General features: G+C 46.0%; 1 non-coding gene across 1 annotated transcript; it reads right to left on the reverse strand.

The window, feature by feature from the left end:
- Nucleotides 1-16,060: 16,060 nt before the first annotated feature.
- TRNAV-CAC (transfer RNA valine (anticodon CAC)) lies at nucleotides 16,061-16,133 on the reverse strand. Its single transcript has one exon. It is a non-coding gene; the product is annotated as a tRNA-Val (tRNA).
- Between the last annotated feature and the right edge of the window lie 7,003 nt (nucleotides 16,134-23,136).

A 23,136-nucleotide genomic window follows, 5' to 3' on the forward strand; every position in this document is an offset into this window, starting at 1 on the left:
CATATAAGCTAAATAAGCAGGGTGACAATATACAGCCTTTACATACTCCTTTCCTGATTTGGAACCAGTCTGTTGTTCCATGTCCAGTTCTAACTGTTGCTTCTTGATCTGCATACGCATTTCTCAGGAGACAGGTCAGGTGGTCTGGTATTCCCATCTCTTGAAGAATTTTCCACGGTTTGTTGTGATCCGCACAGTCAAAGGCTTTGGCATAGTCAATAAAGCAGAGGAGATGTTTTTCTGGAATTCTCCTGCTTTTTCAATGATCCAGCAGATGTTGGCAATTTGATCTCTGGTTCCTCTGCCTTTTCTAAATCCAGCTTGAACATCTGGAAGTTCATGGTTCACATACTGTTGAAATCTGACTTGGAGAATTTTGAGCATTACTTGGCTAGTGTGTGAGATGAGTGCAATTGTGCAACAGTTTGAACACTGTTTAGCATTGCCTTTCTTTGGTGTTGGAATGAAAACTGACCTTTTCCAGTACTGTGGTGGCTGCTGAGTTTTCCAGATTTGCTGGCATATTGAGTGCAGCACTTTCACAGAATCATCTTTTAGGATTTGAAATAGCTCACCTGCAATTCCATCACTTCCACTAGCTTTGTTCGTAGTGATGCTTCCTAAGGCCCACTTGACTTCCCATTCCAGGATGTCCAGCTCTAGGTGAGTGATCACACCATTGTGATTATCTGGGTCAAGAATATCTTTTTTGTATAGTTCTTCTGTGTATTCTTGCCACCTCTTCTTAACATCTTCTGTTTCTGTTAGGTCCATACCATTTCTGTCCTTTATTGAGCCCATCTTTGCATGAAATGTTCCCTTGTTATCTCTGGTTTTCTTGAAGAGATTGCGAGCCTTTCCCATTCTATTGTTATCCTCTATTTCTTTGCACTGATCACTGAGGAAAGCTTTCTTGTCTCTCCTGGATATTCTTTGGAACTCTGCATTCAGATGGTATATCCTTCCTTTTCTCCTTTGCCTTTTGCTTCGCTTCTTTTCTCAGCTATTTGTAAGGCCTCATCAGACAACCATTTTGCTTTTTTGCATTTCTTTTTCTTGGGGATGGCCTTGATCCCTGTCTCCTGTACAATGTTACGAAACTCCGTCCATAGTTCTTCAGGCACTCTGTCTATCAGATCTAATCCCTTGAATTGGAGCTTCATTCGTCTGTAAAACAGGGCTCAGGAATATTCCCCTAGTAGATTTGTTATATTAATTCAAACAATATATAAAGTTCTCAGCACATGCTAAATTCCCTAGCATGGCTGTCACTGTGTTTCAGAGAAGAGTTAGAGCAAGAAGAGACTCTAAAATGGGTGGGAGAGAGTCAGCCAAGTTTTATCCACCCTCATGTTCTCTATACCCACCCAACAAAACTTAGCTTTCATACAGAACTCACTCACGTGTAGCAATCTAGTAACTGCCAGCAGAGGAAGACTGTAGATACTCTGGACAAACACCCTCAGTTAGGTCCCTAAACTTGAGTGCCTCGGAGGTGGATCGTCTACATCCCACGTCATCACCAGGGGCTCCCTAGATGGACCAAGTCAGCTGTTACACAGCTCATCACTACTCACGTGGGTAAGCAATAAGGTCACTTTTCCCTTGGCATCCAGTCACCCTTAGCCAACCAAGCACTCCAGCCTTTGTCACAGTGGCCATGTCAGCAAGTAAGACCATAAGCTCTCACCTGTTATAAGTGACAGGGATGCACAAGAAGAAACCACGACAAGAACACAAATCCTCTGAACAACTCCCCCGAGAGCCCATCAGTCTCCAGTACAACTTCCCAGGCAGTTTAGGGGCTCTGCATTCATCTCCGGTTGCCGCTAACAAATTACTGCAACTTAGTGGCTTTAACTGACAGACTTATTCTCTTAGAATTCTTGAGTTTGCAAGTTCATAATGAGTTTTGCCATAGAGAACAGACTTGTGGACACTGGGGGCAAGGGGAAGGAGCGGGGAAGACTCACGGAGAGGGTACCATGGAAATATGTACACTAACATGTAAAAGAGATAGCCAATAGGAATGTGCGGTATGACTCGGTGAACTCAAACCAGGGCTCTGTGACAACCTAGAGGGGAGGGGGGGAGGGAGGGAGGCTCGAGAGTGTGGGGACACATGTCTACCTATGAATGATCCATGCTGACGTATGGCAGGAACCAACACAATACTGCAATTATCCTTCAATTACCAATAAACAAGGAAAAAATGAGTCATGCAAGGCTGAAATCAAGGTGTTCCCAGGACTGGCTCCCTGTAGAGGCTCAAGGGCGAGTCCACGCCTCACCTTTTCCAGCTGCTCTGCCTGCTGGCACTGCCGGGCTTGGGTTCACTCACTCCAATCTCCACTTCCTTTTCCTCTTCTGCAGTGAAATCTCTGCTTTTTTTTTTCTCCTACAGGATATTTTGATTACATTTAGGGCCCACCTGTATAATCCATGGTATAAGCACTGAAGAGTTGATGCTTTTGAACTGTGGTGTTGGAGAAGACTCTTTAGAGTCCCTTGGATTGCAAGGAGATCAAACCAGTCAATCCTAAAGGACATCATCCCTGAAGATTCACTGGAAGGACTGATGCTAAAGCTGAAGCTCCAATACTTTGGCCACCTGATGTGAAGAACTGACTCTTTGGAAAAGTCCCTGATGCTGGGAAAGATTGAAGACAGGAGAAGGGGACGACAGAGTATGAGATGACTGGATGCTATCACCGACTTGATGGACATGAGTTTGAGCAAGCTCTGGGAGTTGGTGATGCACAGGGAAGCCTGGTGTGCCACAGTCCATGGGGTCACAAAGAGCCAGATGTGACTGAACTGAACTCCCTCTCAAGACCCTTGATCACACCGGTAAAGTCGCAGTTGCCACATAAGGTGACATTTGCTGGTCCCAGGGGTCAGGATGTGAGCGTCTTAGTAGGGGGCTGCTATTATCGCTCCCTTCACACAAAAGCTGGAGTAATAAATTCATGGCTTAAAAGAATAAGAATCATTGGAAATTGTAGTCTTCCTGATTCCTATTTTCAGTATGTTTCACACACTGTTTAATTATTGAGGAGGAAAACGAGGAAACAGGGAACCTGGGAGAGAGAATCACAGAACCCTCAAAGGTAGATAGATGACAGACAGACAGGTAGTCCCAACCTACGAGAAATCATGGCCAGTGTTTGGCTATTTTGCTCAAAAAAATCACAGTACTTGCTTCTCCCTCTAGTGAAGCCCCGTCACAAATGTGTGTGCCCATGATCACACTCCCAGATACCACGCACACACACACACACTCACAGACAATGCTTCTCTGAAGATAGTCTGCTTTCCTTTTCATTCTCGGGACACAGCTCTGCCTGTCACCCCTGTAAGAAAGTGGCACTCCACCGTGCCCACAGAGGCTGCATCACGCCGCACCCTCACCCACGACTGCCCGTCTGCTGCCGTGCTCAGCGCTCAGGGACAAACAGCCCTGTTGGTCGCTCTGCCATTTCCACTAATCCATGGTGTAATGGCTGGAAGGACAGAGCACACAATCCCCATTTGAGACTTTCAAACCATTTGAAGTAGCTTCCTGGGACCAGGTAAATGAAAAGAGGTTATTAGCACAGAAAGGTATTTAAGAACAAAAGCAGAGGGGAAATTGTGTGATGTGTGCAGGGCCAGGCAGATGTCCTAGTGTGTCTCCAGAGTAACAAAAATGACGAATTCAGAAGGGAAACATAACTTGCAACTAATAAAACAAGCTTTTGTTTAGACAGTAGAGTCTCCCTGTTTGCATGTTTAACACATACGATGACAGATTCAAAGACAAGAGAACATAAGAGACAAAAAATAATTTTCACAACGTGGTAATTCCCTCCATTCTTTCCAGTAAATGTGTCCTGGGGTGAATTCCCACTAAGCAGACGCCGAGATATGGACTGGATGCATATGGTTGGTTTGGAGGTATTCCCAGGAAGCCCTGGTAGAGGTAGGAAAGTGGGAAAGGGAAGAAAAGGCAGGGACAGGGGATGCATTCATGAGCAGGGTATTTCTGTACAGATGCTGCACAGCCCCTCAGGGCTCCTCAGAGACTGGGTAAGGCCTTTCAGGGGTCTTTCACAAGGGGTGCAACAGCTGGGGTATCTATGCTGCAACATCCATCCGTAACTGGCAGAGGGCGGCTCTCCGGCATGGGATTCTAGACACACTCACGTCCCCCAGGACAGGCTGAGCTCCTCCCATCAGAGGAAGCCCTCAGGCTGGGACTCACAGGTGTTTGTTGACTAGGATTGTGAACTGTGAACTCTGAATGCACATGCCGACCCCAGGGTCAGTGAGAGACAGGAGATGCGTGTCAACCACTCTCCCATCCTGATTCTTGTGCGGCTCCCATCCCCCGAGCACTCTAGCAGCTGAGTGTCACTCTGATGTTGAAGGGAGGCATCTACCCTGCATGCAAAAATGCCCACTTTATCGGAGGCTCAACAGCAAACTGCCCCAGTTCCTGGCCATCTGGTGAGAACCTTTGTATCTAGACCTTGAAGAAGACCTTGTAGCTTCAGCTTCCCTCTGCCAGGAGACATGATGAAAGGAAGTGAGGCGAGGGGGCAGATCAGAGGTGGGAGCAGATGAAAGGAATCATTATTGTCAGTGTTGTTTTAAACAGGCTGATAAAGGAGATCTGAGGCTTTACTTCTCTTAGTCTGTAGAGCAATGCAGTTTGTAAAGTAAGAAAAAATCCAAAAATGATATTACTTGCTATATAGCATGGGGTAGTTACTTTATCTTTTTACTTTGTTTTTACCTTCTTATCATGATCCTTTCTTACATGGTTATGGAAATTTCATAAGCCAAGGTATATCCAAAAATATCACTTTGGGAATGCAATGCATTTCAACTCATTTCAAAACTGACATTTGCTGGGTAAACAAACATCACTCACGTATTATCTTGTGTCCTAAAAGTCAAAGGCAAATCTGGTTTAGAGCCCTGACATACTGCCTCCAAAATGTTCCCAGGGGGAATCGATCCTGCAACTTCCCTTGGCCAACGATACATGCTCTATATCTGGGATTGGATCCCAGGGCACAAAGGTGTTCTAAACTGGGGGCAGTAAAAGGAGGGTTGCTCTTCAGCTGCTATGGTTTGCGTGTTCTCAAGGCACGTGCCAAAGCACACCTGCTGAACACTCTGCACTTGGCCAGGCACAAGTGGGAAATGATGTGAGTTTTTTTTTTCCCAAGTCATTCTCTTTGGCCATTATCTGTTGAATCTCCCTTCCTGTTGCTTATCTTGGACAGATTCTAAGCTTTTCAATTTTGTTTGACCACTTAAAAAGTCCAATCTATTTTAAAACTTCATATATTCAATCTGGCAAAAAAGGAGAGAGGAAGGTGACCACAGATAGAGTTGTAAAGGACGAGCAGCCCCAACAGAACCACCTTGAGTCCCAGGCCCCTGCCCAGGCCTCTGGGCTCTCCTGCCCGGCACTAGGAGGGAGCGCAGGGGAGGACGGGAAGTGGGAGAGAGCAGGGTCAGTGTGGCTGAGACAAGGCGGGCTGTTCCTACCTGAAGCCTCTCTTCATGGCTTGATGCTCAAAGTTAAGCCATTCTGCATCTCCCCCCTTGCCCAATCCTCCTCTAAACCCCAAATCTGGATTTTAATTGCATACAGGGTTTCTCTACTTGGGTGTTGAATAGGAATCTAGACAAAGAGGAAACTAACCACCCTTTGTTTTTCTTTATCTGTGGCCCGTATTCTGATTAATCCATTGCTGTCACCCTGCCATTGCTTCTGCCAGTGACAGAAGCTAGAAACTACTGCATCATTATTTTTCCTTTTCTCATCTGTTCAAAGTTCCTTTCATACTGTCAGAACCCAAAGCCTCTTGCTGCTGAGGTATTCTTGCCTGACTGACATCCTCACAGATGAGTGGCAGGAAAACAATCCAGCCACACTCACGGCAGACGCACTTCTCTTTGTCACATCAAAGGCGGTCACATTCTGTGCCTGCCCTCTCTCTCCACCTTGCAATCTCGAATTCTCTTTTCTCCCTCCTCAAAAAGACGCAGGGCAGCACACTCAGCACATACACCATAGACGGATATCCAGGCCCACCTCACCCTCATAAACCCCCGTGAGAGACAGTACATAGTGGCACTCCCGCTAAGCCAGCGACTTAGGACTTAACAGTTCTCTCTCCCTCCACTGTCCCAGTTTCCTGCTCCTATAGAATTAATGACAAGACAGGGAGGCTGTGCGGCTAGGATACAGCTGAGGGAAAAAGAGCAATTTAGGCTGCCATTTAAAAATTTATTTTTCAAAGTTGCATACAGAAAAATGCACTTCTCCAGGGAATATACAATTCTATGCCTTTTGACAAATTCCTAGAATTGTATAACAATCACCACAATTGAGGTACCAGTTTCCTCACCTCCAAATATTCCTCCGTATCGTCCCCCTACACTCAAACACTCCCATCATTTAAACCGTGGCAACTACTAATTTGTCCTCTGATCCTCCCGTTTTATCTATTCTAGAATGTCATGTAAACGAGACTGCATACAGTCGTCACATGGTGTCCACGGGAGATTGGTCCCAGGAGCCTCTGTGTGTCTGTGTGTTGGGTCGTGTCCGACTCTCTGCGACCCCAGGGTCGGTAGCCCGCCAAGCTACTCTATCCGTGGGATTTCCGGCAGGAATACTGGAGTGGGTTGCCACTTCCTCCTCCAGGGGATTTTCCAGACCCAGGGACTGAACCCACGTCTCCTGCGTCTCCTGCATTGGCAGGCGGATTCTTTACCACTGAGCCACCGGGGAAGCCCCCCAGGGATGCCGGCAGATACCGTGTCTGTGGATGCTGAAACCCCTCATGGACAATGATACCGTACAACGGGCACTTGGTGTCCATGGACGAAGAACCCCAGCAGGGAGGACTGACCGCGTCAGGCCTCTCCACTCGGCACAGCACACAGAGACTCATCCACACTTGCTTGTTCCGTGGCGTGCTCCTTTCTCTCGCCCAGCAGACCTCCACTGTATGATTATACCATAGTCTGTCACCCATTTGCCAGCTGAAGGACCTCCAAGTCATTTCCAGTGTTTGACAATTACAAATAAAGCTTCTGTAATCATTCACATATAGGTTTGGAGGGATAAACAGATCATATGGTGAGTATAACTTTAACTTTACAAAACACTGTCAACTACTCAAAAGATATACATGCAGCCAGTAAAACTGTTTAAAAGAGATTTTCTTGGCAAAGCCTGAATTTCCTAATCTTGAAAAGTTTATATATGTATAATGTACTTTTCATATATGCATATATAATGTGTGTATTTGTGTGACCAGCCTACTTATAAAACTAACTCAGGGATATAAATTGGCAGCTTGGAGATATTTTAAGGGCTTTATGAAAGAGCTATATAACTGGACATGTCCAGTCTGTTGGGATGTCATAAAATGCAGAAGTTAAGTGTAGGAAGCCAAAGAAAGATTATGAAATGAGTCACTTAAGCTCTTAGTGAATAACTGAGCTTGATTATGACGGAATAAGTAGCAGCCCAGAATCAGCATCCCTGAGTTGGTCACAGAAGCCAAGGGCTCGCTCTGAGCACTCAGGGAAACAGATGGTGAGGCTGGTAGAGCCCACTGTATACCAGGGAGAGCGTTTTGACCATGTGCCCTGCTACCACTGAGTACACTGCCTGAGCCTAACCCAGGAATTCATAGAAAATGTTGGCTCTGGTGAAATATCAACTCTCCTGTTTTCGTTGTAAAATGAAATGAGAGGAAATGTGGAGAGAGAATTACAACCAAAAAATGGCTCCGAAATTAGGTTTGTGAATGTCCACAAAGAGGTGAATGAGTGAGAAGCAGTAAAATATTCACAGAATGGATTACAACTTAGCAGTAAAAAAAAAAAAATATGAACTGTTTATTATTACAGACAATGACATGGATGAGTCTCAGAAAGTTTGCGGAGCAAAAGATTGCAGACACAAACAGTACCCACTGTACACTCCTGACTCAAACCTCAGATGATGGGGTCAAACACAAGTTTCCTGGCCGGGACTGGAGGGGCAGGGGGCTGGCTGAAAGGGGCATAGGGCCACTTTCCAGTGATGTAAACACATGCCTTGACTGCGGTGCTGATTACACGAGTGTGGCAGGGAAGGTGAATTTTTAATTCTACCCTCTCAGGGTTTTTTGGCTGGCCCTGAGAAGTATACTGACGTCAGAGACAGGTTAAGAGGAGAAAAGCAGACAAATTATTCTAAATTTCACGTGACATGGGAGCCCTTGTAAGAAATGAAGACCCAAAGAAATGGCAGAAACTACAGGCTTTCACAGCAGGTTGAACAAGAGAGGCAATGTGCAAAAGTAACTAAACTATGTGGGGAAGCTAGGGGACAGTAAGAATAACTTTAACAAGGTCTGTTTTATAGAAGCCTCTTGGTCTCCACTTCCCCTGCCAATCAGAACATTACTTTCCTCATCCTACAGGAAGTGAGACAGGCTGGGATTCAGGACGCTTTGCTGCAGGGCTGCAATGCCTGCGCCTGGACACAGCTCTCCTCATGCCTCTCCTTAAGCAACTGGACACAAAGAAACCGCATGGCACAAAGAGTAACTCCTCGCACGCGCAGCTGGGCAAATTCTGGACAAAAGACACAGGGAGACTAAAAACCCAACAGCCATTTTGAAGCGCAAAAGCAAGGGGTTGGGAGCAAAAGCAGGGTACCGTGCAAGCCCCCCGCACACAACACCATCTAAGGCCTGGGTCGGAAAGATCCCCTGGAGGAGGGCATGGCCACCCACTCCAGTATTCTTTCCTGGAGTCTGGTGGGCTACAGTTCACAGGGTCCCGAAGAGCTGGACATGACTGAAATGATTTAGCAAGGACTGGGCAGCCATCTAAGCTACCCCTCCAGCCCAACCCCTGGACACCCCGACCCTCACCCCACATGATGAACAAGCGTGCCCCCCTCAGGAGCAAGTGAGCAAGGGAACCTGTTACTTACCCTCACCCTTCTGCTGCAGCGGGGGCCCCAGTAAAGCCTTGCCTGAATTTCTTGTCTGGTTTCTGATCAACTTCCATTGATTCAGGCGGACAACAACCCCAGTTAGTAACAGAAGGACATCTTTCACATGGGAATTTTATCTCCTACTTTTGAGAAAAAGAAGGAGGATCAGAGTGTTTTTCTTGTCTTTGCTGGTATTCAAGTGCCTTTAACTCCATCCTTATGCCTAAGTGGCATATTTTGGGGTGGCATCTTCTGCCACTCTTTAGTGTAGGTGTATATTTGCCAAAATTTATTGAACTATACACTTAAAATATGTATTTTTTAAATTCTATGTAAACCAGTACCTCAGTAAATACATTAGAATTTAAAAAATAGGTTCGTAACACAAAAAGCAAGAACAGTTACCATACATTAACAGAATGAGCAGTTCCCTTACGGGGCACTGTGATTATGAAAGCGTTTCCCCGAGTGTGGAGGTCTACGTGTAGCAGCTGAGGGCGGCTGTCCCCCATCGTAACCACATGTCAGAATTACCCGGTGTCTTCTGTAAACTCAGACGTGACTGCGCTGGGGGCAGCCTGGGCATGGAGACGTTCCAAAGCTCCCTGGGTGACTGCAGTGTGTAGCCAGGGCTGAGGGGGAGAGCGGAGGACACCAGGTGGCCTGACACCCCCTTCCCCTGCCCCGGCTCCTCGAGCAGAGAACAGACAGGTGGTCGAGCCTCTCACCCTCCAGGCCTCCCAGGTGCTTCCTCCAACCAGGAAGGTCCCTGAGCTCAGACCTCGCAGAGTCAGATTTGGCCATGGCCCAGACTGTTCCCTCCACTTGGACGTCCTGAGAGGGAGAAAGGGTCCCTCTCACACGTTCACGGGCACACGTGTTCACTCAGCTAATTTGCCAGACTCGGCTGGTGCTGGAAGACAAGGTGAGTCATTTCAGCTCCATCACTGGGTGTCGGTGTATGTTCATCCCTGCACAGAGGACAACTAGGGGGAACTGAGTGCAGGGATATCATGCATTTTATCTTCTCAAAAGGGGGAGGAGATGGGGGAAACATCAGGACAAAGAAATAGGCATCAACATTCAAAGCGTGATGCTACCCTGGCCTCTGAGAATGGAGGAAGGAGCTAACACACACTGAGAATGGCTGCGCTGGGTGCTTTGTACACATTATCTTATTCGCTCCACACTGTCCTTACTGGATATTCTGCACCAAAGGCCCATCTGGTGGCACAGCCGCTGAGGCTCAGCGGGATCCTTCACTTTGACCAAGGCCTGGCAGTAAGTGACAGAGCCATGCCTTAAGAAGTCATTTCCCCCAAAACCTACATGCACTCTTTCCACTATACAACACTGCCTCTTATCTTGAAAACTCATAATCATAAGTGGTAGTAATAGTAATATTAAGAGTTTTCTATGTGCTAGAATTAAATCTAAGGCTCACTGCATCTGTACTTCTGGAGCTGTATCTAGACCTATGTTTATACCTAGATTGTTGTTTAGTTGTTAAGTTGTGCAACCTCAGGGACTGTAGCCCACCAGGCTCCTCTGTCCATGGCATTTCCCAGGCAAGAATACTGGAGTGGGTTGCCATCTCCTTCTCTGGGGGATCTTCCCAACCCAGAGATCAAATCCGCACTTCCTGAACTGGCAGGCAGATTCTGTTACCACTGAGCCACCAGGGAAACCCATACACCCAGATATGAGTGTGTGCCAAGTCACTTCAGTCGTGTCTGACTCTTTGTGATCCCACAGACAGTAGCCCACCAGGCTCCTCTATCCATGCAGACCGATAAAAAGCCATTTAATATTAGTAGACACTATTATTATCGTCTTTAAATATGATACAACTAAGGTACAAAAAGGTTAAATAATTTTCTCAAGGGCACGAGGCCACAAAAGATAGAAGTCATTTAATGACAATCCTTTGCTAAAAATTACCCTAACAAAACCCGCCAGAAAAAAAAAGATAAGAGAATTTTGCTAACCTTGCTTTCAACCTCAATACTCAGTCCAACTAAGACTGTAAAATACTGGCTCCTTCCCTCAAATTTTGCAAACTTATGACAGCCCGTGTGCCTTCAGTGATTATAGTAGGTGGGAAGGCACTAGTCATGGCAAGCTCAGATTTGCAAGATCAATAAGAATATTATGACCCATGCTTGTAAAAAAGCACGGATTAGTAAGAAAGAAAAAGGTTTCTGACAGCTTCTGCAGCAAGAAAAGCAATGCATTAGGTCTGGTGAAAAGGGACTGAAGAAAGTGGTGCTTAGAAGCCAGGACAGGAACTGACAACGGAAAAGCAGAGCCTGCTCCTTAATCAGCTCCACTTCCAAGCAGCAGCCATGTGTCTGGGCTCCCATTTCACCGACATATGCAAGTTCTGAGCTTGCTGAGCCCCGCAGGGCAAACGCAAGCCTGGAAATGTGAACCAGGCCCAGCCCTGCCTCATACATCATCAGCACAGCTGTCGAAGGCGTTTCCAGCAAAGAACTTTTATTCATGAGGATGCAATCAGAACTGGAAGAGAATCACAGAACTCCTCCAACTAGCCACATTTTTACATGCAGGTATTTATATGTACATATACTCAAGGCTGTGTTAGATCTAAGCTGTAAAACTTCCAATGTCAAAGAAAGATGATTTGAATGATAACTGGTCCTGTTTACCAACTTAAAATTTTTATGGGTTATGAGAAAGCGTTTGCGCTTGCATTTAATAGTTACCCTCATTCATACAACTGTCACTCGCATACTTTCAAACTGAGATCCAGACCTCATCTCGGTCTGAGGGTGCGGGTCTCAGGGGGCTCCCCCCTCCCCGTTCCCTGGGTGCTGGCTGGGCTCAGCTGTGTGTCTTCAGGAAGGAGAATTCCTGGGGCTTCTCCTGTGTGGCAGGGTGCCTCTTCACCGCATGCACAGTCAAGGGCTATCAAACTGTACCCCCTCCCAGGTGGCCAGTCTGGGAGTCCAGCTGTCACGTCACCAGGGAAATTCTACACTTCCTGGATTCCACTTTGCTAGATGGGATTGGTTTATTGAGTGCCTTTTCTCATCAGAGTGTAGACATAAAAAAGTTCTATTTTTTTCCCATCTCTACTTTTATCCCCGCTTTATCAAATCCACATTTTCTGTCTCTTAACATCATCTTGGGGAGATTCCAAACAATTTAGTCAATTTTCATTATTAAAGGTGGTCTGAACCAGTCTTAAATTTCAATCTCATGTGCACTTCCAGGCTCTCCACCTCCCACTCTGCATTGGATTTGTGGCTGAAGGCAGAGAGCACATGTCTGGGCAGGGGTCATGCTTCACACATTCAAACCCCCGCCCTCCTAGGTTCTACCTCTTCTGAACTTCCTGGACTGAAAAACAGAAGGAGAAGGCAGAGGAGGAGCAGAACATCGTCACCTCCCTGACCCCAGGGACCCAGCTCCTCTTGTTGGCCAAGGCGGCTCCTCTGGCCTTCATGTTCTGGCCTGCAAGACAACGAGTGAGGTGCTTACAAACACGGGGGTGACTTCTCTGCAGAGCTGTGGGGTTTCTCACAGCCCTGCAGTATTCTGAAGTGGGGGTCCAGCCGCATCTCCACCCTCCTAGAGTGCCACCCAAACGCCTCACGGCCTCTCCTGCCAGGGTACCCTCGCCGGGCACGCAGCCCCAGGCTGGTGTATCAAGACACCAGGCTGAGGGCAGGTACCTGGCGTAACATCTCCTCTAAAACAGCTCCTCTCTGCCAAATGACAGAAGTACCGCCAGCTTCCCTGCCCCTTCCCTGTGCCTCTGGCCTCTGCGTCCCCTGCTGGTGGGGACAGGGGCTCAGCAGCAAGGCTACTGCCCAAGCAATAACCACCTGAGAATAAATATCTCTATCATGCAGAGCAGTACCTCCACCCTATGCAAGTGCGCTCAAGATCTCAACGCCTTCTTTGCTTTGGACAGAAAAACACAGCCCTGCTCCCTACTGTGTGGAGGGAGGGGGACCATCTCACTCCCCATGACATCCTCTCCACAAGGCTGCCAGTGATGACTGTCCCCTCCCCAGCGGTCTCACTGTACGGACGGGAGGCGCAGTGGGGCTGGGTTACTAACACGCGAGTGCAGAGGGGTTCCTATAACGTTTTCATAAGCCCTGGGCTGAAGGTGTTGAGTCTGAGATTTCCAGAAAGATGCAGGACACCCAGTTAAATTTATATTTCAGATAAAGAACCAATTGTTTTTAGTGTAAGCATGCCCTAAGTATTGTATGGGACATGAATAATATTTTTTTAGTATAAGTATCTCAGGGTATGCCTCCACAGAAAGAATTCAAGCCCTTTCAGACATTCCCTTTCGACTGGAGACAGAATAATACAGAGCAGACAAAACACGCCAGGGAAGGCCACTTCTCTACCCTTACCCATTTCCGCTTATTCCCCATTCAGGCACTCAGATCAAACCACTCCACAAAAGTCCTAAAAAATGAAATCCAAAGCTTCCATTTTTTGGAATGTTTATATGAACAGATTTTTTCAGAAAGGAAAGGGCATTCTAATCCACTTACAGAAATTATGATAATTAGCTCCAAGAGGAACTTGAGAGTTTCAAAGTCATAATGTTGGCAGAAAGAATTGAAACATGGAGTGAACATCAGAATTGTAATTTTCTAGAGTAGTTAGATCATTCTGTAAGAGTACTGTGGGGAGGAGAGACTCTTTCTCATTAGCAGGAAACTGCTAAGAATCCCAGGCTGTACTGAGTAAGCATTTTTTATGAAAAAGTCCAACTGAAATCCAAAGCATAGACAGTGAAGAATTTTTGCTTTTTTTTATGTAAAAGGATCATATTTGGGCAAATAAGCCTCATTCTAGAAGGAGTTTCTTTGTGTCCGCAATTAAGCTGGCATCTGCTCTGATGGCAGCGAGGAAGGTGGCACCTTCACACTCTGACAATGGAACCGACCAGCTCTCTGCTCACCTCCCGGATGAGCCAGAGTCTCAGGCTGGGTTCTGCAGCAGCGTAGCCTGATGCAGGGCTTCTTGGGCATGTAACTTAGTGAGGGAATGTTCTCAGGTGAAAGCTGCATGGGAACGAGGGATGCAGCATAAGGCAGATAAAAAGTCTAACAAAGATGTGGGCTTTTTCAATCAATCCCACTGTGAACTCTTGAAAGCCAAGCAGAGCAGTCCTGCCTGGCAGTGGGGGCCAGGCTGTTAGACCCTTGCTGACAGTCAGTGGTCACTGTGGACAGCTGGGTAGGGGTGGAGAGGGGCAGCGAGATGTGATCACCCACTGTCTCTGGGTGCGACAGCATCGGCCAAGGAGAGACTGTCTCCAGAGAAGGGCGGCAGCTGTGGGCCATGAGCAACCACCATCCACAGCAGCTGGGGTGGGCACGTCAGCCTTGTGAAGGGATGAAGAGGCGCCAGGAGTAAGTAAATACGCTGTGCTAAATCGCTTCAGTTATCTCCGACTGCAATACTAGGGACTATAGCCCACCAGACTCCTCTGTCCGTGGGGCTCCCCAGGCAAGAATACTGGAGTGGGTTGCCATCCCTTTTCCAGGGGATCTTCCTGGCTCAGGGATGGAACCTACATCTCTTACATCTCCTGTACTGACAGGTGGGTTCTTTACCACTAGCGCCACCTGGGAAGCCCAAAAGGTTACCTCAATACTTTAATGACTCAGATCAAATGCCGCTGCAGGGTGACCTCCTGGGCCCCCCTGGCCAAAGTGTGCCTCTATGGTCAGTAGTTTCCCAATAATTTCTAAAGAAGGAAACCGAATCCTCAAATTATTCCATTTTATAATTACCCACTGCTGGCACCCAAATGAAAGAAAAGGATTTTTTTTTAATCTTTTGCAACTTAACATTTCAGCCTTTATTAAAAGATGTATATCTCATTCTCTCCAAACGTCCTGTCCTCTGCCTGGAAACCCCCCACTCCCCACCCCAGGCTGCTGTCCTCTGCAGGGGCATGCTCGTCTCTGGAGGAGCCAGACAAGGTGGACTACTGAAATCCCCAGTTCCCCAGGTCAGCTGAGGGACCAAGTCCCTGAAAGCGGCAAGGAGTGGTTTCCTCAGGGTTTTGCTATGTTGCTGTTGAGATCTAGGAGAGTCCCGTCCAGCACTGAGGGATTTAGGTGGAGCATCAGAAGTCCCAGAGTTTGGTCCTCTGAGACGCGAGTCCCAGCAGGTCAGCCTGAGCTCCCACACCGTGGCCACCTCTGAGGACCAGAGAGGGGCATGGGCCCAGGAGCCACGTCCAGCCTCACTAGACCACTGCAGTGTGAGCAGCAGCAGCTGGGCAGGGGTGCTGTCACAGGCGTGAGGCGGGAGACGCAGCCCAGGGAGAGCTGACCTCAGGGGCATGCCTGACGGACTGAACACCTCGGGCACACCCAGAGAGGTCAAGAAAAATGCCACCTGGGCCAGCTGAGTCCATCTAGAGACCTTTCAAACTAAATAACCCACTCTGTGAAGCACTGATTTGGAAGACTCAGCCAGCACCGCCTTCAGAACAGAACAGAAGGGGGTTCACTCCTCTGTCGTGGTTCCCCTGAAGGACAATGTGTCTGTTTGGCTCAGGTCTGTGTCAGAGGTTCTCCTGTTGCCACCCTTGCCACTGGGCTCTATGTGTGGAGAGCATTTTCATGGTAAGGAGAGAGCCTGGAAGGGAGTCGAGGTGGATGGCGGCTTATCTTTGAAATGAATGGTGTTTGGAGCCTTTGAAGAGCAAAAATATAAAACTGTTTATTGACCTACAGCCATCCATGAAATGGAATATGATCTCTGGCAGAAAGTATAGAATAGAAATCCCCCAATACTGCAGCTGCCTAGAGATGAAAAGATTATCTGGAGCAAAGAAGACTATTTTTCCATCCACAGTCTTAATGCTGAGTCTGCCACAGAATCTGCAAGAGTACTATCTGCTTCTGGGCTTCAGAGATAGAGACAGAAATATTCAAGGGGAGCATAAATACCACCCCAAAGTGTGTACCTTTCTTTTGGCTTTTTCTCCAAAAAATATTTACTTACTGGTTTAGCTGTGCTGCCTTAGTTGCAGCATGAGGGATATAGTTCCCTGACCAGGACTCGAACCTGGTCCCCCTGCATTGTGAGTGCAAAGTTTTAACCACTGGACTACCAGGGAAGTCCCCAGAATGCATCTCTGTGTTATGAGGATGATTTTAGGCTGACCATTTTGGGCGGGGGGAGGGGGGCTGTGATGGGTCTTTGTTGCTGCACATAGCTCTTCTCTACCTACAGCGAGCAGGGGCAACTCCTCATTGTGGTGTGCGGGCTTATTGTCGGGCTGGCTTCTCTTGTTGTGGAGCACAGGCTCTAGGTGCATGGGCTTCAGGAGTTGCAGCTTGCTGAGTTGCTCTGAGGCATGTGGGATCTTCCTGGACCAGGGATTGAACCGGTGTCCCTTGCATTGCAAGGCAGACTCTTAACCACTGGCGAGGCTGATTATTTTTAAGAAACAGCAGACACAAGCAAAGTGCTGAAAACTGCATAGAAGTAACCCTTCAGTAAGAAACATCTGGGCTTCCCTGGTGGCTCAGTGAAAGGATTCGCCTGCTAATGTAGGAGATGCGGATTCAATTCCTGTGTCATAAAGATCCCTTGGGGAAGGAGATGGCAATCCACTTCAGTTTTCTTGCCTGGGAAATCTGTGCTCCAGGGAATCTGGTAGAACACATCTTTATATAGTCAGATACTTTCAGGAACTGATTTCATGATGACAATCCTTGCATCTCTTCATACCTAGAAAAGCACTAAATCCCTTCATGGTGACATCAGTTCTTGTATCTAGCAAAAAACCTCTTGTAAAATGTAAGGATGTGATTGCATTGAACTCCCCCTTCACCAAAATCTTATATTTGACCTCCCCTGACTGCCTCTTTGGAGCAGTTGCTCAGAGGTATCTGACGTGCTATCTCCTGGGCTGCAGTCCTCATTTTGCCACAAATAAAACTCAATTCACAATTCTCACATGGTGCAGCTTTTTCGGTCAACAGCAGGAAATAAAACCTCCTATGTGAAAGGCACCCTCCCTGTCACCAGAGATAGGACTCAGGGCTAAGAGGCTGTATAAACAAATTCTGTCACTTTACTACTGCAAACCTGAACTTTTTTATCCTGTCAATTCCTCACAGGTTGTCTCTTTATCTAAAAAGTATAAAAGCTGCCTGCCTTGGTCACTTCTTCAGACCTTATATTGCTGGGGCGGGGAGGGAGTCAGCCAAGTTCAGTCATTTTAATTACAAAATTAAATTTAAATTTGCTTTCTCCTGATAATTTCCCTTTTATTCTTGGGTGGGGGGGAGATGACTCAGCCAAGAACCCAGAGGAATCAAAGGAAAATTCTTTTTCCTCCCTCACAGCATCACTTTTTGAGCATGCTGGGGTGCTCACCCCACTCCGTGACAACCACTCCTAGGCATTGTCTCATCAGGTCCTCGAAATGCATGCACAAAGGAAACAGTCTTTAAAAACTGAGGAAAGTGAGGCTCAGGAGGTGATCAAACTCAAGGCCATTTCCCTGAGAAACAGGACTAAGAACCCTGTTCAGTCTGACCCCGGCTTGAGCTCTTCCCCCTTGGGTCTCATAATTAAAGCAAGTACACTCTAGACTATGGGCTTCCCTGGTGACTCAGACTGTAAACAATCTGCCTGCAATGCAGGAGACTTAGGCTCGATCCCTGGGTGAGGAAGATCCCCAGGAGGAGGGCATGGCGACCCACTCCAGTATTCTTGCCTGGAGAATTCCATGGACAGGGGAGTCTGGTGGGCTACAGACTATGGGGTTGCAAAGAGTTGGACACAACTGAGCTACTAACACTTCACCTTTTTTTCACACTCTAGATTGGGGTTTGCCCATTGGCTCAGCGATAAAGAATCCACCTGCCAATGCAGGAGATGTGGGTTCGATCCCTGGGTTGGGAAGATCCCCTGGAGGAGGGCATGGCAACCCACTCCAGTATTCTTGCCTCAAGAATCCCAGTAAGAGAGGAGCCTGGTGGGCTGCAATCCATAGAGTCGCAAAAAGTCAGAGATGGCTGAAGCAACTGAGATGTAAGCACATTCTATATTGCAGCCACCATTCAATGGGCACTCACCATAGCTGCTAACATTTCAGGGCACTGGCTTCCTCAGGCATTGGCCTGTCACCCCTGCCACTCAAGGCTGAGGGCAGTGGGCCCACAGAGCTGCCACCACTGACTCATCCAGGGCTTTGACCTTTGTAGCTGGTCAGCCACTAAATAAAACAGATTCTCCTTCGAAGAAACTCATCATCACCCTTTTCCACCGCATTTTCCCTCCACTCTGGGTTCAGTGTTGCCTCCTATTTGGGTCACAGTGACATTCTCCCCACAGGCTTCTCTGACTCAGCTCTCTCCTTCCTCATCCAATCTGCCTGCTCCCTGCCATACTTGGCTTCCAAAAGCAGTGTGTCCTGCTCAAACACCGCAGGCCGCTCTCGGATCCCCAGTGACCAAGGCCTCGGCTCAGAGAACCAAAGTCCAGTCCAAGTCTGTACCCTTTCCTTCACCCACTTCCCCTGCATGTCTAGCCACCTTCACCTGTGTTGTCATCCCCTCCACACACTGTTATTTAAACCACATCCAAATGTCTGGGTCAAGTTCAAGTCTCACTTCACCCCTGAACACTGGACTTGAAAACAAACCACCAACCCTGATGTTAGTAGATAACATGGCTGTTCCTGTTTGAGTTACAGCCAAAAGGAGATGCTCAGACAAGAATCTGAAGGCAAATACAGGATTTGAAAGCTACAGGAAAGGCTACAGCGGAGTGGAAAAGAGGGACAGGGAGGAAGAGCAGCCAGTAAAAGGTGCAGATCAAGCCAGTTACCGTGGGAGCAGCTGGAGCTCAGTCCTGTGGGGATGGGCTAGCCAGGACAGGACACACACATCAGTTGTTCCACCCAGGGTGAGGGAGCTGGGGCACTGATACACCAACTGGAGAGTCCAGTCATTGCTGGAGAGCTGCTCCACCTGGAGCTGGCACCCCAGCACCTCCAGCCTATGAGCAAGGCCAGTGGCAAGAGAAAGCTTCACATGAAAGCAAGGCAGCTGCTGGGAGCTAGAAACCCAATGTGAATGCTGGGATGGTGAGAGTGACAGGATACGAATGGGGCATGGCCAACATGTGCTACAACAGCCATATACAGTTCATCACTCAAACCAGGGCAATCAGGAGAGTGAAAGGGAGTACCATGAATAATCATTCTGGGAAACAGGCAAGATTCAAGATGACCTGGACAAATTACTATGCATGAGCTTGCATTTGTAGCTGTGATTTTCGTATCAAACTGATATGACTCTACAGAGTACCTTCCATGTGGTCCAGCTCTGTGCTCTTCACTGAACCTAGTAAGGTGCTTAAAATAAAGGAGATGCTCAGAAAATGCTGGACTGCTGGACCCTGGATGAGGTGGCCACTACAAATTCAGAGTCGGGTGCTATTCAAACGGCATAGGCTTTAAAGTCAGACAATCCTGAGTTGAAACCCAACCCCACTGATTCACTGCTAATCCCGGGTGGAGATATGACATCTCAAGAGTTGGGGTGACGATGATGGTATCTGCCTTGTACAACTGTCAAGTATCAGAAAAGACCTATACAAAAGCAAGTCAAACTACAGCAAATTGAACCTCAATTTCATTATTATTCCACAAGCCAATAATGATAATTCCACAAGCCAATATTGATTATCAGTTTGATCATTATCCTTCAGGCTCCTATTCAGCACTGGTTCTGTGTTTGTCTCAGCTCAGCATTTTATTTTCTTCTCTGTGGCTGTGGATCATTTTCACACAGCAGATGAGTTGAGCCTTCGTGATATCTACTTCCATTCACAGGGACAAGGAGGCTGAAATTGGCTGGACTATTGGCTGGTCTAAGTCAGGAGTGAATATGAATTTGAAAAGGGAGAAGTTAAGAGGATAAGATTTGGCATGAGCTGTTAGCTGAGCTGATCAAAATCAGAATCTGCAGATTAAGCGTCACTGTTTCTCACACTTTAAAAGGCTATGAATTAAGAGGAAAGTGATAGTAGAAAGATAGCCGGCTTTTCAAAAAGAGACATCTAACACCCCAGAAGTAAACAAACCTGCCTTAAGCTTCTGAGTCATGTCCCTGGCTTACTCATCACTATTGCTTTTATTGTCCACTGGGAAGATTTTCTTTGTATTTCTGTAACACAAGAAAAATGGGGTAGACAGAAGGGAGAACTTATAAATCCAACTACTGTCTCTCTGCAATTTGGAATCATAATTTTTCACTTTGTGAAGAAGCTTAAAAACAGCAGATTCACTGTAAATTTAGAAATGAGTGGGGAGAAATATAAGGCAAAATGGAGAAATGTACTCTCACCCTGCATAGGCTTCCAGCACATCCACTTGTCAGAGACACTATGGTTTCTTTTAACTTATTTATTTTATCAACATAATATATGCACATAATTTTCAAAAGTTAGTGATAACGGTACTAAAAATTTGTAACAAAATACAGCAATACCATGCACCACTATTCCCTGTCCAAAAGGCTCATTCTCCAACAAGTAACTAATTTCAGTAAATTCAGATACTACTTCTGGAATTTACCTCCACATTTCTAAATAATATGAATAAATAAAGAAGAATGAAGAAATAGTTAGTTCCCCTATATCCATCTCCCATTCTTCCATAGGAATACATATGCCAACTTCTAGCTGAGCTCAAGAGTTCTAGAATAAAAATATATGTTTTCAAGCTCCCCTATACATGGTTGTGCAATTAAATCTGGGCTAAAGGGATGTGAGTTAAGCATTACATGTAACTTTCAGGAATCTTCCTTAAAAGACAATTGAAACATATATTTTGACTTCTTCTTCATTCTTTCTTCCTTCTTGATAAATGGAATGCAGACACAATGAGCCATACTGAATCATGAGGTTAACTTGGGAATGAAATTCTGCCCTGTTAGAACAACAGAACAAACAGGAGAATGGGTACCTGATGTTTCAGGGAGCAAGGCTGTCACCTGAAACCTGATAGCTACATTAGGACAGAAATAAAAACTTTTGCCTAATGCAACAAAAAACAAACAACCAACCCAATTGAAAAATGGGCAGAAGACCTAAATAGACATTTCTCCAAAGAAAATATACAGATGGCCAACAGGCACATGGGAAGATGCTCAACATTGCTAATTATTAGAGAAACACAAATGAAAACTACAGTGAAGTACCACCTCAGAAGGCCCATCAGTAAAAAGTCTACAAATAACAAGTGCTGGAGAGGGTATGGAGAGAAGGGAATCCTTCCACATCATTGATGGGAATGTAAGCTGGTGCAGCCCCTATGGAGGACAGTATGGAGGTTCCTCAGAAAACTAACCGTATGACCCCGCAATCCCACTCCTGGGCATATACTTGAACAAAACTATAACTCAAAATGATAATAACCTCCCAAAGTGGAACCAGGAAGAAATAGGAAACATGAACAGACTAATCACAAGCATGGAAATCAAAACTCTAATAAAAAACCTTCCAACAAACAAAAGCACAAGGTCAGATGACTTCACAAGCAAATAGTACCAAAAGTTTAGAGAAGAGATAACACCGATTCTGCTCAAACTCTTCCAGAAAATTGCAGAGGAAGGAACATTTCTGAACTCATTTTGAGACCACCATCACCCTGATACCACAACCAAAGATACCACAAAAACAGAAAACTACAGGCCAATATCACTGATGAACATGGATGCAAAAATCCTCAACAAAATTCTACCAAGCAGAATCCAACACATTAAAACGATCATCTATCACAATCAAGTTGGCTTTATCCCAGGGATGCAAGGAGTCTTCAATATACTCAAATTAATCAATTTGATATACCATATTAACAAATGAGAAGATAAAAACTGCATGATCATCTCAATAGATGTAGAGAAAACTTTTGACAAAATTCAACACCCATTTATGATAAAAGCTCTCCAGGAAGTAGGCACAGAAGAAATCTACCTCAACATAATAAAGGCTATATATGACAAACCTACAGCAAATACTATTCTCAAGAGTGAAAAACTGAAAGCATTTCCTCTAAGATCAGGAAAAAGACAAGGGTCCCCATTCTCACCAATATTATTCAACATAGCTTTGGAAGTCCCAGCTATGGCAATCAGAGAAGAAAAATAAATAAAAAAGAATCCATATAGGAAAAGAATAAGTCTCACTCTTCGCAGATGATAAGATAATATATACAAAAAATCCTAAAGATGCCACCAGAAAACTACTAGAGCTATTCAGTGAATATAGTAAAGTCACAGAATATAAAATTAATACACAGAAATCCCTTGCATTCCTACACACTAATAATGAAAAATCAGAAAGAGAAATTAAGAAAACAGTCCCATTAACCACTGAAACAAAAAGAATAGCTGGGAATAAACCTACCTAATCCAAGCCAGGCTTCAACAATACGTGAACCATGAAGTTCCAGATGTTTAAGCTGGTTTTATAAAAGGCAGAGGAACCAGAGATCAAACTGCCAACACCCACTGGATCATCAAAAAAGCAAAAGAGTTCCAGAAAAACATCTACTTCTGCTTTATTGACTACGCCAAAGCCTTTGACTGTGTGGATCACAATAAACTGTGGAAAATTCTGAAAGAGATGGGAATACCAGACCACCTGACCTACCTCTTGAGAAACCTGTATGCAGGTCAGGAAGGAACAGTTTGAACTGGACATGGGACAACAGACTGGTTCCAAATAGGAAAAGGAGTACGTCAAGGTTCTATATTGTCACCCTGCTTATTTAACTTAAATGCAGAGTACATCATGAGAAACGCTGGGCTGGAAGAAGCACAAGCTGGAATCAAGATTGCCGGGAGAAATATCAATAACCTCAGATATGCAAATGACACCACCCTTATGGCAGAAAGTGAAGAAGAACTAAAGAGCCTCTTGATGAAAGTGAAAGAGGAGAGTCAAAAAGTTGGCTTAAAGCTCAACATTCAGAAAACTAAGATCATGGCATCCGGCCCCATCACTTCATGGCAAATAGATGGGGAAACAGTGGAAACAGTGACAGACTTCATTTTCTTGGGCTTCAAAATCACTGCAGATGGTGACTGCAACCATGA

This window comes from Dama dama, chromosome 24, assembly GCF_033118175.1.
Source record: "Dama dama isolate Ldn47 chromosome 24, ASM3311817v1, whole genome shotgun sequence".
NCBI lineage: Eukaryota > Metazoa > Chordata > Mammalia > Artiodactyla > Cervidae > Dama > Dama dama.